Source organism: Bemisia tabaci, chromosome 6 (genome assembly GCF_918797505.1).
Source record: "Bemisia tabaci chromosome 6, PGI_BMITA_v3".
NCBI lineage: Eukaryota > Metazoa > Arthropoda > Insecta > Hemiptera > Aleyrodidae > Bemisia > Bemisia tabaci.
The window spans coordinates 35,882,279-35,894,811 of NC_092798.1; positions in this window are offsets into that span (position 1 = coordinate 35,882,279).

Here is a 12,533-nt window from a genome sequence, read left to right on the forward strand (position 1 = left end):
ACCGATTAGCCGCTGCTTAGATCGCAGTTCAGATTTCAACCCCTCATCAACACTCTTTCGTGATTCCACCCCTCGACCCCTCGTTTCCACCTTCGTCCAGCCACGTACGGCTCGTCGCTCGTCGACTCAACCCACGTCAAGCCACGTACGGCTCATCTTCAACCCTCGACCACTTCAAAACCTCACACGGTGAGTCTTACTCCTTGCCCGGCAGTAGCGTACAGTAAGCGATACATGTACGAATTCTTTTATGAGATTCTTTTTCAAGAATTATGGTCCCAACATTAAGCTCATTTACACAGACACAGGTGCCTATGCTGTTCTTGTCTTTACAGAGGATATTTGTAAGGATATTTTGGATGAAAGGGAATTGTATGATACTTCCAACTTTCCAACGGACCATATCAACTTTAGTAGGGCAAACGAAAAAGTTTTAGGCAAATTCGAAGATGAATGTCCTCCTAACATGATTATATCCGAGTGGGTTTGCCTAATGAGTAAAATGTACGCTTTTCTTGCAAAAAGTATGGATAATGATGATAAGAAATAGAAATCCTATATGAAATGTAAAGGAGTACAGACGAGCGTAGTCCAAAAAACTTTCAATTTCGATTTATGAAAGTTGTATTTGAAAATCGAGAAGTCGATTGTGTAACTCGCAGGATTCAAAGTAAAAAACTTCAGCAGTACTCTTTCGAAGTAAGAAAAAAGGCTCTAAGCTCCTCTGATGACAAACGATTTATGAGTAATTCTGTAGAAAGCCTCCCGCATGGCCATAAAGATTTAGTAAACTATGATAGTGACGATGAATAGAAGCATATCAGTCAATTCTACTCATAACTGCGTCATGAGTCATCCATCTAACGAAAGTGTTTTTTTTTTCCTTTCTTTCATTTACAGGAAAATAAAAAATGGCTGCTCAGTCCCCAGTTTTCAAAAATTCTCAAAGTTTTGAGAATGTAGTCTTGCCGACCCCCAAAAAACGACGCACTTCTGTACCATCGAAAAAAAAACCCGAATCATACGACTCTTTTAAGGAGGTACAACTACCGGTTCCCGAATTTCCCACTCGCGTTAGCGGTGCTGATCTAAAATCGGTAAAAAGATATCAGTTGAAAAAAATGGAGAAGAGAGAGACGAAATTCGGCATCCAATTAATGGCATGGTTTCAGAGGAAAGGGAAAGATTGCTTTATTTACCTTCCGAAAGAATATGCCAAGTTGTCAGATGAATACATCGCAAAAATCAATAAAAAACCTCACGATCTCATCTGTATTGGCCCATATTTCAAATCATACAAATTCGCCGTGAAACCTCGAGAATAATAGGAACGTCATAAGACCAAAGAAAAGGGAGAGAGTCTCATCATCTATCATCTCTGTTTCCGTGTAAGCATCTGCAGTCATTGATGTCCAAGGACTATTTTCGAATGAAAATGAATTTTTTTTAGAGAGGTTACGATCCTCTCCTCGGATGAGTCAGTTGAGCAAACATTTTTCTTTGAGCCACCGATGAATGAATTTCAATGTTTCAAACAGAACAGCTGGTTAACCAATCTCCATTACGGGCTTATGTGGGAAGACGGAGATATCCCATACTACAGAATTCCGAAAATTTTTCATGAAATACCGGCTCAATTTAATATTTTCTACGTTAGAGGGTTTCAGAAGAAACTCTGGCTCTTGAAATAAATCAATAAAAACATTTTATATGTGGAGGATGAAGGTTGTCCATCTCTTAAAAAAATAGTGGGGGCGAAAACATGCTTGAAAAAACACGGTAATTGTACAAGGGCCAATGCATATAAGATATTAGGTTGGATTCATTTAACCCAACCCTATTGTGTGGACACCCTCCCCTTTTAATATATTCAACGCTGTCTGATGAAACTAAAAAAAAAGTCATTATATTTTTACGAATATAAAACTTTTTTTTAGATTTATCAATCAACTAGGGTCTTTTATCTTTGAAAAATACAAAATGTATGATTCAAAGAAAAGAAGATCATTGGTTAAATGAACGTTGATTGATTTGTCGTAAAAAAGTATTCATTTTTATTAAATGACTAAGAAGACATTTCTATGAAACGGAAACTTTTTTCGCCCAATCAGACAGCATTTAACTTAACTACTGTACTTTTCCACTGAAATTACATTTCGTATGTTTCAGTGATAAAAGAAAAACGGAGATGAATGAAAGGCTATGTCTTGCGCATACTGCTGCTTACTCTCTTTCAGTAGCTACAATTTACGATCTCTTAAGCCTTCAAAACTTAAATCCAGAATTAAGAATCCATCTAATTCACTGCTTTGCACTCAATTACCTAACTAAGTATTATTATCTACATCAGCTTTGCTCATCTGACTGCAGACAGGTTTTTCATCTAAAATGTTCTGAAGTTCAGAAAAAAAACATCTAATCGAAAATAAACATTTAATCGAAGCTATCACCGGATACTACTTGTATAAAGTGAATTTTTATTCTTGAATCCTTTGTTTCCAGGAAAAATAAAAATTAAATGTCTCTTTCAAGCATCGTGAAAGACTTGCGGCATTTCCTAGCGAATAACCCTGAACAACTCGGCGAAGCAGTGCGAAGAGATTCACCGTTAAACCTTAGCAAAGAAGTTAGATTCTGTTTTTATAAGATCATTGTTAAACATTTATTTCTAGCAACCTCCCATTTTTATGGGAATGAAAAACTTGATTCCCCATTATCAGTACCAAACCACGAAATGGACCATTAATTACGATGCCGAACACCAGTTTCATCGGTCCCTTTTTACTTTCCATTTTCCCCGCGCCTTAAACGAGTTAGCCGCGTACGCGAGGCACGGACAGTTGCCCGATGGCACAAATTTTTCTACTCCGCCCGACCAACGACCGGCCCCTTCCCCCCTCGCCCCGTCCTCGCCCCGTCCTCCCCCCGTCCCTCAGCTCGGTTATCCCAAATTTTTGCAGAGGTAGTTCCCCTTTTTACGCGGGATCTAAGCGTCGCGCCGTGGAAACTTCCCATGAGGAGCAGCGTCAAAATCTCCACCGAGACGCTCACGACGCTTTGCACAAAGCGCAAATGGCTATGGAGGAGGCTTCAAATTTCCAAGCTCTTTTTCCCGAGAAGCGGCAACACCTACCGCGTCTCAGGTTGATCAATCCCGATCCCCCCGTCCCCCATCAACCCACGAACTTTGAAATTTTGTCCGAATTCGCCGCGAAAGTTACCAAAAAATTAAGGGATACGCGCGCGGATCCCAAAATCCAATTATCCCTCGCGAGAAAAATATCTGCCGAAATATTTGACGAAGATGATGATTTTTCCATGAAAATGCAGTTTAAAAAATGCATCCCCACCAGTCTATTTTCTCATCTTGTCCCCGCCACACATACTCTAAAAATAAATTATGTTCCTTTTCTGCGCTGTGTTGTTCGTGGTGTTGAGTGCCGTTTTCGGTCAACGTCTTCGCCACCACCGCCGCCCGCGTCAAAACTCGCGAAATGTCAACCGCGCCACACTTCAGCGACGTCGTCGGAAAAATCTCGGAGCGCGACCCGTCCAGCCCGTGAAATGGACCATTAATTACGATGCCGAACACCAGTTCCATCGGTCCCTTTTTACTTTCCATTTTCCCCGCGCCTTAAACGAGTTAGCCGCGTACGCGAGGCACGGACAGTTGCCCGATGGCACAAATTTTTCTACTCCGCCCGACCAACGACCGGCCCCTTCCCCCCTCGCCCCGTCCTCCCCCCGTCCCTCAGCTCGGTTATCCCAAATTTTTGCAGAGGTAGTTCCCCTTTTTACGCGGGAATTCAAACTAGACGCGGCGACGGAGTTACGCGCTTTTGAAAAAAAGCAGACGGAATTTGAGTCTAAGCGTCGCGCCGTGGAAACTTCCCTTGAGGAGCAGCGTCAAAATCTCCACCGAGACGCTCGCGACGCTTTGCACAAAGCGCAACAGGCTATGGAGGAGGCTTCAAATTTCCAAGCTCTTTTTCCCGAGAAGCGGCAACACCTACCGCGTCTCAGGTTGATCAATCCCGATCCCCCCGTCCCCCTTCAACCCACGAACTTTGAAATTGTGTCCGACTTCGCCGCGAAAGTTACCAAAAAATTAAGGGATACGAGCGCGGATCCCAAAATCCAATTATTCCTCGCGAGAAAAATATCAATTGTTAATTTTTGTCCTTGACCAATTCTTGGGAGTGTCGTGTCGGATGGCCACCTCCGAAACATTAAGAAATGGAATAAATACATTCTTCAATGGAGAAAACAGATTGAGTTATAATTATAGCGAGAACTGTAAAACATTGGAAGTCGTCGGTGATTTTGGCCCCTTCACCATCAACGGTTACCGCGGCTACGTTCGTATGTTTGATCCGGGATTCCAACGTTTTCAATATCTATTAAAAAGGAGGAGACATATCGCGAAAACCATAATCCGTCCTCTATGTACCGTAGTAAGGGAACCTCAAAAAACATACATCCATCTTCGTAACACGCGCGTCGTTTAGAATTTTATATCCAAGGAATTTTTATTCTTGAATCCTTTGTTTCCAGGAAAATAAAAAGTAAACGTCTCTTTCAAGCATCGTGAAAGACTTGCGGCATTTCCTAGCGAATAACCCTGAACAACTCGGCGAAGCAGTGCGAAGAGATTCACCGTTAAACCTTAGCAAAGAAGTTAAATTCTGTTTTTATAAGATCATTGTTAAACATTTATTTCTAGCAACCTCCCATTTTTATGGGAATGAAAAACTTGATTCCCCATTATCAGTACCAAACCACGAAATGGACCATTAATTACGATGCCGAACACCAGTTTCATCGGTCCCTTTTTACTTTCCATTTTCCCCGCGCCTTAAACGAGTTAGCCGCGTTCGCGAGGCACGGACAGTTGCCCGATGGCACAAATTTTTCTACTCCGCCCGACCAAAGACCGGCCCCTTCCCTTCCCCCCGCCGTCCCTCAGCTCGGTTATCCCAACGTTTTGCAGAGGTAGTTCCCCTTTTCACGCGGGAATTCAAACTAGACGCGGCGACGGAGTTACGCGCTTTTGAAAAAAAGCAGACGGAATTTGAGTCTAAGCGTCGCGCCGTGGAAACTTCCCTTGAGGAGCAGCGTCAAAATCTCCACCGAGACGCTCGCGACGCTTTGCACAAAGCGCAACAGGCTATGGAGGAGGCTTCAAATTTCCAAGCTCTTTTTCCCGAGAAGCGGCAACACCTACCGCGTCTCAGGTTGATCAATCCCGATCCCCCCCCCCGTCCCCCATCAACCCACGAACTTTGAAATTTTGTCCGACTTCGCCGCGAAAGTTACCAAAAAATTAAGGGATACGCGCGCGGATCCCAAAATCTAATTATCCCTCGCGAGAAAAATATCGGCCGAAATATTTAACGAAGATGATGATTTGTCCATTCTATCCCGTCGCCTTGAGTTTTCCGATGCTGCCGGAGCTGGACCCAGCAATCGCGCCCCGCCATATGCGGTTACCTCCGCGAATCGTGACAATAATCTTTCGCCCCTCGAATTACCCGCGCGTCGTTTAGAATTTTATATCCACGGAATTTTTATTCTTGAATCCTTTGTTTCCAGGAAAATAAAAAGTAAACGTCTCTTTCAAGTATCGTGAAAGACTTACGGCATTTCCTAGCGAATAATCCTGAACAACTCTACGAAGCAGTGCGAAGAGATTCACCGTTAAACCTCAGCAAAGAGGTTAAATTCTGTTTTTATAAGATCCTTGTTAAAAATTTATTTATAGCAACCTCCCATTTTTATGGGGATCAAAAACTTGATTCCCCGTTATCAATACCAAACCACGAATGTAATAAAAAATGTATCAAGGATCTCAAGCGTCGCTTGAGGTTGATTAAAAATATCATGTCAGGGGAGGATTTCGATTTGTTAATCTTCATTATCGATCAATTTTTTGGTGTCTCGTGTCTTCTCACCCCATCGGAGGATTTGAGGCGTGAAATTTGGAGGGGAGGACAGGGGGATCGAGGAGTTCAGAGAGAACTGCATGGCATTGGACTGAATTGGAAATTTTAACACATTCACCATTAAAGGATGCACCGGGTATATCCGTACGTTCGAGCCGAATTACTACAATTTTCAGGTCTTATTAAAAAGAAGAACACGGATAGCAAAACGCATTATTGAAGCCTTGTGTAAGAAACCAGTACGAGTACCAATGGAAAAAAAGAAATGTATTCACATTCGTATTACGCTCGACGAGCTTCTCACCAACTCGTGGCGCATAGAAGAGTAAGTAATTGCACTCTTAGTGCAGCGCTGCGTGATTATGAGTAATTCTCGCACTATAATAATGTGAGAAGGCGGTAAGGCTGTCAAATGAAGAAAAAGTGATTTTTTTACTCTTAAAGGTACGCGATCTTAAATCTTGGTTTCCATAGAGTAAAAAACACGCAAACATACAGGAATAATGGGAGTATATAAGAAAATTCACCCAAGAAAAGCCCTCAGTTTTTTCTTTTTTATTAAAAAATGTCGTCAGAGAGATTCCCCCGTTTATTCCATTTATTTAGTTCTATGTCCATTGAAGAATATTTAAATCATGTTACCTTAAGACATATTGACATTTACGATTCATATTATAACAATTTAGAGTCCTGGTTTTGTTATTTATCTTATATTAAAGTTACTTTTAGTGGTAGGTTAGAGTATGAACTATTTGAATGTGTTAGTAGTAAATTTTTAAGAGACATTAATTTCATTTTGTTATCGCCATTTTGGAGGAGACTTTTTATTTTTACAAATATGGATGGACTAGGTGAAGAGTTGGACACCATGTTTTCATTGCTAAAAATTGACGTTGAAAGTGCATTAGATATACGAGAAGGAAGGGCGCTCCGATGAATGTTTTTTTTTTGGTGAGTGGAAATAATCTAATCACTTGGAATCTATAGTTTGTTGGAAAATGAGAGCCAGTCACTGCACGTCTGCATTTGTTTAAATTTCACTAATCTCACGCTTTTGTGTTTTCATTTTAAGCTTAATATCTTTCTCCTTTTCTTTTTGAATAATATGTTTACAAGGATATTTTTCCTTGTAAAATTGTTTCATCATATTCTTAATTCTTAGGTAGTCTTTAACATTAGATGGCTTACCTTTTAATTCAGTTTTTTTTTACGTTGGAAGTCGAATCATCAGAAATGAGATTTAACTTACCTGTTTTTCCTCAGAAGAAAATTCCTCAGTTCTACGGCTTTACGGAAAAAATGCCGCATAGACTGCGGCATTTGCGCGATTTTTACTTAACAGTAACAAGTGAAGAGTACAGAAATAGTATAGAATTAAAAAAAGTTGATGTGAATTCAAGTGTGTTTCTTAGTGATGTAAAAGCGGGGTTTTGTTATGTAACTTTTTGTTTTTTAAAATTTGAAAATTTAGATTTTTTTGAGGAATTGTGTGAATGCTTAGATTATGAATATTTACTAGTTATAAACCGATGACTTCTTACACCACATTGGCAGTCAGAAGTAGAATTCAAAGATATGAACAGATTTTATAAAGAACTAGATATTATGCTATCAATGTTAAAACATTATGTTGAAAAAGTGATCATAAAAATGCGGAAAAGAGCGATGAGAGCGGCGGGAGCGACGGTAAATGTTTTTGGTAAGTAGCGCATGTTTTTTTTTTAAAAACCGGGTTCCAATCTAATCACTTGGAATCAATACTTTCTTGAAAAGAAATGAGAACCAGTCACTGCATGTCTGCATTTGTTTGAATTTCACTATTAAATACTATATGCCCATCCAATGTGTCGTCCTCTATCCTACAACAATTATTAATTCCTACCACACATTCCTACCTTGCCAACAAAGGCCTACCTAAGGCCATTTCAAACAATCCTGAGCAACTTTTCGAGGCAGTTCGAGCTAACTTACCGATTATATTAAGTGAAGAGATAAAATTTCGTCTATACAAAATAATAGCCAAAAATTTACTTTTGTACTGCCGTCATTATTACGCGTTTGATACACCACGAAGAGAGTCAACACCAGATTTAGGCCGTCGATAGTGGCTCACATCAACTACAAAAATGAGACTCGAAAGCTTTTCCTACCGAAGTATTTAGCAGAAAAAATTAAGGATGAAGATCTAAAAATTATATACGAAAAAACCCTCAACATCAAGTACAACGGAGCATTCAGAGCCACCCAAAATTTCGAACTAATCGATAGGAAGTAAAATGTTCTTCCAACATGCTCTCGCATCAATGCAATGACTTTTGCACGTATGACCTGGAGGAAAAAATTCATTTCTTCCGGAATATTTTCCCGCCGGATAGTTTTAAACTATTCTGTTTCGTATTCGATCAATTTATTTGGTGTATGCAACCATTACGGGATAATGATAATTCTATTAAAATTCTTTCAGCATCAATTCTGTACCCTCTGCTTATGGATTGTTTTGAGGTGCCAGACAGTTGTATTTTTATTTACCGACACGCTTATCAAAATTGTACCTATTATAATAAATATAAAACCGTGTTTGACGCCCTTGGAGGGTTCAAAGATTTTTGCCAAGATATTTCTCAAAAAGATACGAGTCGGGCTTTATCGAATTTGAGGGATACTTTAGAGTTGATTATGAACCCATCCATTTTGGATAAAATAATCATCACTTCCAGGAAATTAAACAAAACGCATCCACTTAAGCGTTGGAAAATGGGGACTTTTTAGATGTGACACTGTAAGCTTCGGAAGTATGAGCGGTTCGATTTATTTATTTATTTAATATTTAATATTATTTATTGTTACGGGTTGGTTTATTGTTACAGGACCCGAGCTTGCCGAAACCAATCAAGCTCCCCCTAGACAATTAATCGAGACGCTCAGTTGACTATTTCATGTAAATCAGTTTCTTTAACCAAACGTTTCGATTAATTTGTTTGCAGACAAAAACATCAGTGAATCCCTTCAAACATCTGAGGTTTTCCATTGCGAACCACCCCGATCACCTATACGAGGCGGTTCGAGCAAATTCTACAATTGTGTCAAGTAAAGATATCAAATATATCCTATTCAAAATAATGGCAAAAAATTTATTTTTACCCTGCAGACATTTCTACGGATGTGATACACTCGACTCGTGTCTCCTTTATCTACTCCAGATCATGAGTGTTATCGACGATGTCTAAAAGACACGAGACGCCGTCTGGCCCTCGTCAAGTAAATACGTCAGACTATGATTTTAACCTGTTAATTTTTGTTTTAGACCAATTTCTGGGGCTGTCCCGTAGGCAAGGGATCTTCGGACGGTGGGTTTCCACCCAAACTGACTTTGGAAGAAGGCGGCCTGAAGGACCATCGCTCGCGACCAGACCATCCAACGTCAACCAAGGAGAGTGACCAATGGAAAAAAAGAAATTTATTCACATTCGTATTACGCTCGACGAGCTGCTCACCAGCTCGTGGCCCGTCGATCTGGGCAGAGACGCAACCCTAACCACACTACAGCGCCGCTGCGCCAATCCTCCGGCGATCCCCGTCTCCAGAGACGTTCACGTCATCTTCGGTGAGGCTACGCTCCTGGTACAGCGTTACACGACTATCCTCGAGTCCCACGTCACGCCGCTCAATTTTGTCAGGCTCAACGAGGGGTTGCTGGTAGCTCTAGCACTCTGCAACGGACGACGGTCGTCCCAGTTAACCGGGGCACCCTTCGAGTGTTTTAGGAGTCGGCCCGCAGGGGACGCTCTCCAAAGAGAGCTCCGGGTGGTTCCCCTGCTCGATCGAGCCGTTGGGGTAACCCCCGCTAGCCTGGACGACCACCAAAGGCGCCCAGAGTTCTTCATGGTTCCCGGCGGGAAAAACAAGAGGCCGGTCGCTGTGATTGTGTGAAATTTTGTCCGACTTCGCCGCGAAAGTTACCAAAAAATTAAGGGATACGCGCGCGGATCCCAAAATCCAATTATCCCTCGCGAGAAAAATATCGGCCGAAATATTTAACGAAGATGATGATTTGTCCATTCTCTCCCGTCGCCTTGAGTTTTCCGATGCTACCGGAGCTGGACCCAGCAATCGCGCCCCAGTTACGCGCTTTCGAAAAAAAGCAGACGGAATTTGAGTCGAAGCGTCGCGCCGTGGAAACTTCCCTTGAGGAGCAGCGTCAAAATCTCCACCGAGACGCTCGCGACGCTTTGCACAAAGCGCAACAGGCTATGGAGGAGGCTTCAAATTTCCAAGCTCTTTTTCCCGAGAAGCGGCAACACCTACCGCGTCTCAGGTTGATCAATCCCGATCCCCCCGTCCCCATCAACCCACGAACTTTGAAATTTTGTCCGACTTCGCCGCGAAAGTTACCAAAAAATTAAGGGATACGCGCGCGGATCCCAAAATCCAATTATCCCTCGCGAGAAAAAATATCGGCCGAAATATTTAACGAAGATGATGATTTGTCCATTCTCTCCCGTCGCCTTGATTTTTCCGATGCTACCGGAGCTGGACCCAGCAATCGCGCCCCAGTTACGCGCTTTCCAGCTCGGTTATCCCAACGTTTTGCAGAGGTAGTTCCCCTTTTCACGCGGGAATTCAAACTAGACGCGGCGACGGACTTACGCGTTACGCGTTGAAAAAAAGCAGACGGAATTTGAGTCTAAGCGTCGCGCCGTGGAAACTTCCCTTGAGGAGCAGCGTCAAAATCTCCACCGAGACGCTCGCGACGCTTTGCACAAAGCGCAACAGGCTATGGAGGAGGCTTCAAATTTCCAAGCTCTTTTTCCCGAGAAGCGGCAACACCTACCGCGTCTCAGGTTGATCAATCCCGATCCCCCCGTCCCCCATCAACCCACGAACTTTGAAATTGTGTCCGACTTCGCCGCGAAAGTTACCAAAAAATTAAGGGATACGCGCGCGGATCCCAAAATCCAATTATTCCTTCATTTCCAAAAAATATCGGCCGAAATATTTAACGAAGATGATGATTTGTCCATTCTCTCCCGTCCCCTCGAGTTTTCCGATGCTGCCGGAGCTGGACCCAGCAATCGCGCCCCGCCATACGCGGTTCCCTCCGCGAATCGTGACAATAATCTTTCGCCCCTCGAATTACCCGCGCGTCGTTCAGAACTTTATATACACTGAATTTTTATTCTTGAATCCTTTCAGGAATTAAAGGAAGATCTCGAAATTATATACGAAAAAACCCTAAACATCAAGTACAATGGATCATTCAGTGCCACACACAATTTTGAACTAATCGATAGGAAGTAAAATTTTCTTCCAACATGCTCTCGCATCAATGCAATGACTTTTGCACGTATGACCTGGAGGAAAAAATTCATTTCTTCCGGAATATTTTCCCGCCGCATAGTTTTAAACTATTCTGTTTCGTATTCGATCAATTTATTTGGTGTATACAACCATTACGAGATGATGATAATTCTATTAAAATTCTTTCAGCATCAATTCTGTACCCTCTGCTTATGGATTGTTTTGAGGTGCCGGCCAGTTGTATTTTTATTTACCGACACGCTTATCAAAATTGTACCTATTATAATAAATATAAAACCGTGTTTGACGCCCTTGGAGGGTTCAAAGATTTTTGCCAAGATATTTCTCAAAAAGATACGAGTCGGGCTTTATCGAATTCGAGGGATACTTCAGAGTTGATTATGAACCCATCCATTTTGGATAAAATAATCATCACTTCCAGGAAATTAAACAAAACGCATCCACTTAAGCGTTGGAAAATGGGGACTTTTTAGATGTGATAGTGTAAGATTCGGAAGTGTGTCCGGTTCGATTTATTGTTTAAGGGGTTGGTTTATTAGTAAAGGACCCGAGCTTGCCGGAACCAATCAAGCTCCCCCTCTAGACAATTAATCGAGTCGGGCTCAGTTAACAATTTCATGCAAATTAGTTTTTTTAATCATTCGTTTCGATTAATTGGTTTTGCAGACAAAAACCAGTAATGAATCCCCTCAAACAACTGAGGTTTTTTATCGTCAACCACCCGGAGCAACTTTACGAGGCGATCCGAGAAAACTCTTTAATTGTATTAAGTAAAGAAATAAAGTTTGTCCTTTGCAAAATAATCGTAAAAAATCTATTTATATATTGCAAACATTTTTACCGATTTGAAACAATAGTGTCACCTTTATCCACTCCGGATCACGAGTGTGATCGACGGTGTTCGAAAGACATGAAACACCGCCTGACCCTCATAAAAAAAAATATGACGGACTACGATTTTGCTAGTTTGCAGTTTAGCTAAGATCTACCCTTGAAAATTAAAACCTCCTTATCCTAAATATGCATTAAAATTCGTCGATAAATTAGCGACCAAAAAAAAATCGAAAGCTTTACAACTCAAGTAGGAAGATGGTTTGTCTCCATACAAAACCATTCCTTTATATTCGAGCAACTGGGTTCCGAATTTATGGAATGGATAGTGCTCGATCAAAAGACTCTTGATAGGATTAAGCCCTACAAATCTTTAAACGTAAATCTTAATGTTTTTGAAACTCAGGAGGCTGGAACCGGTATGAAGAGAAAGAGAATATC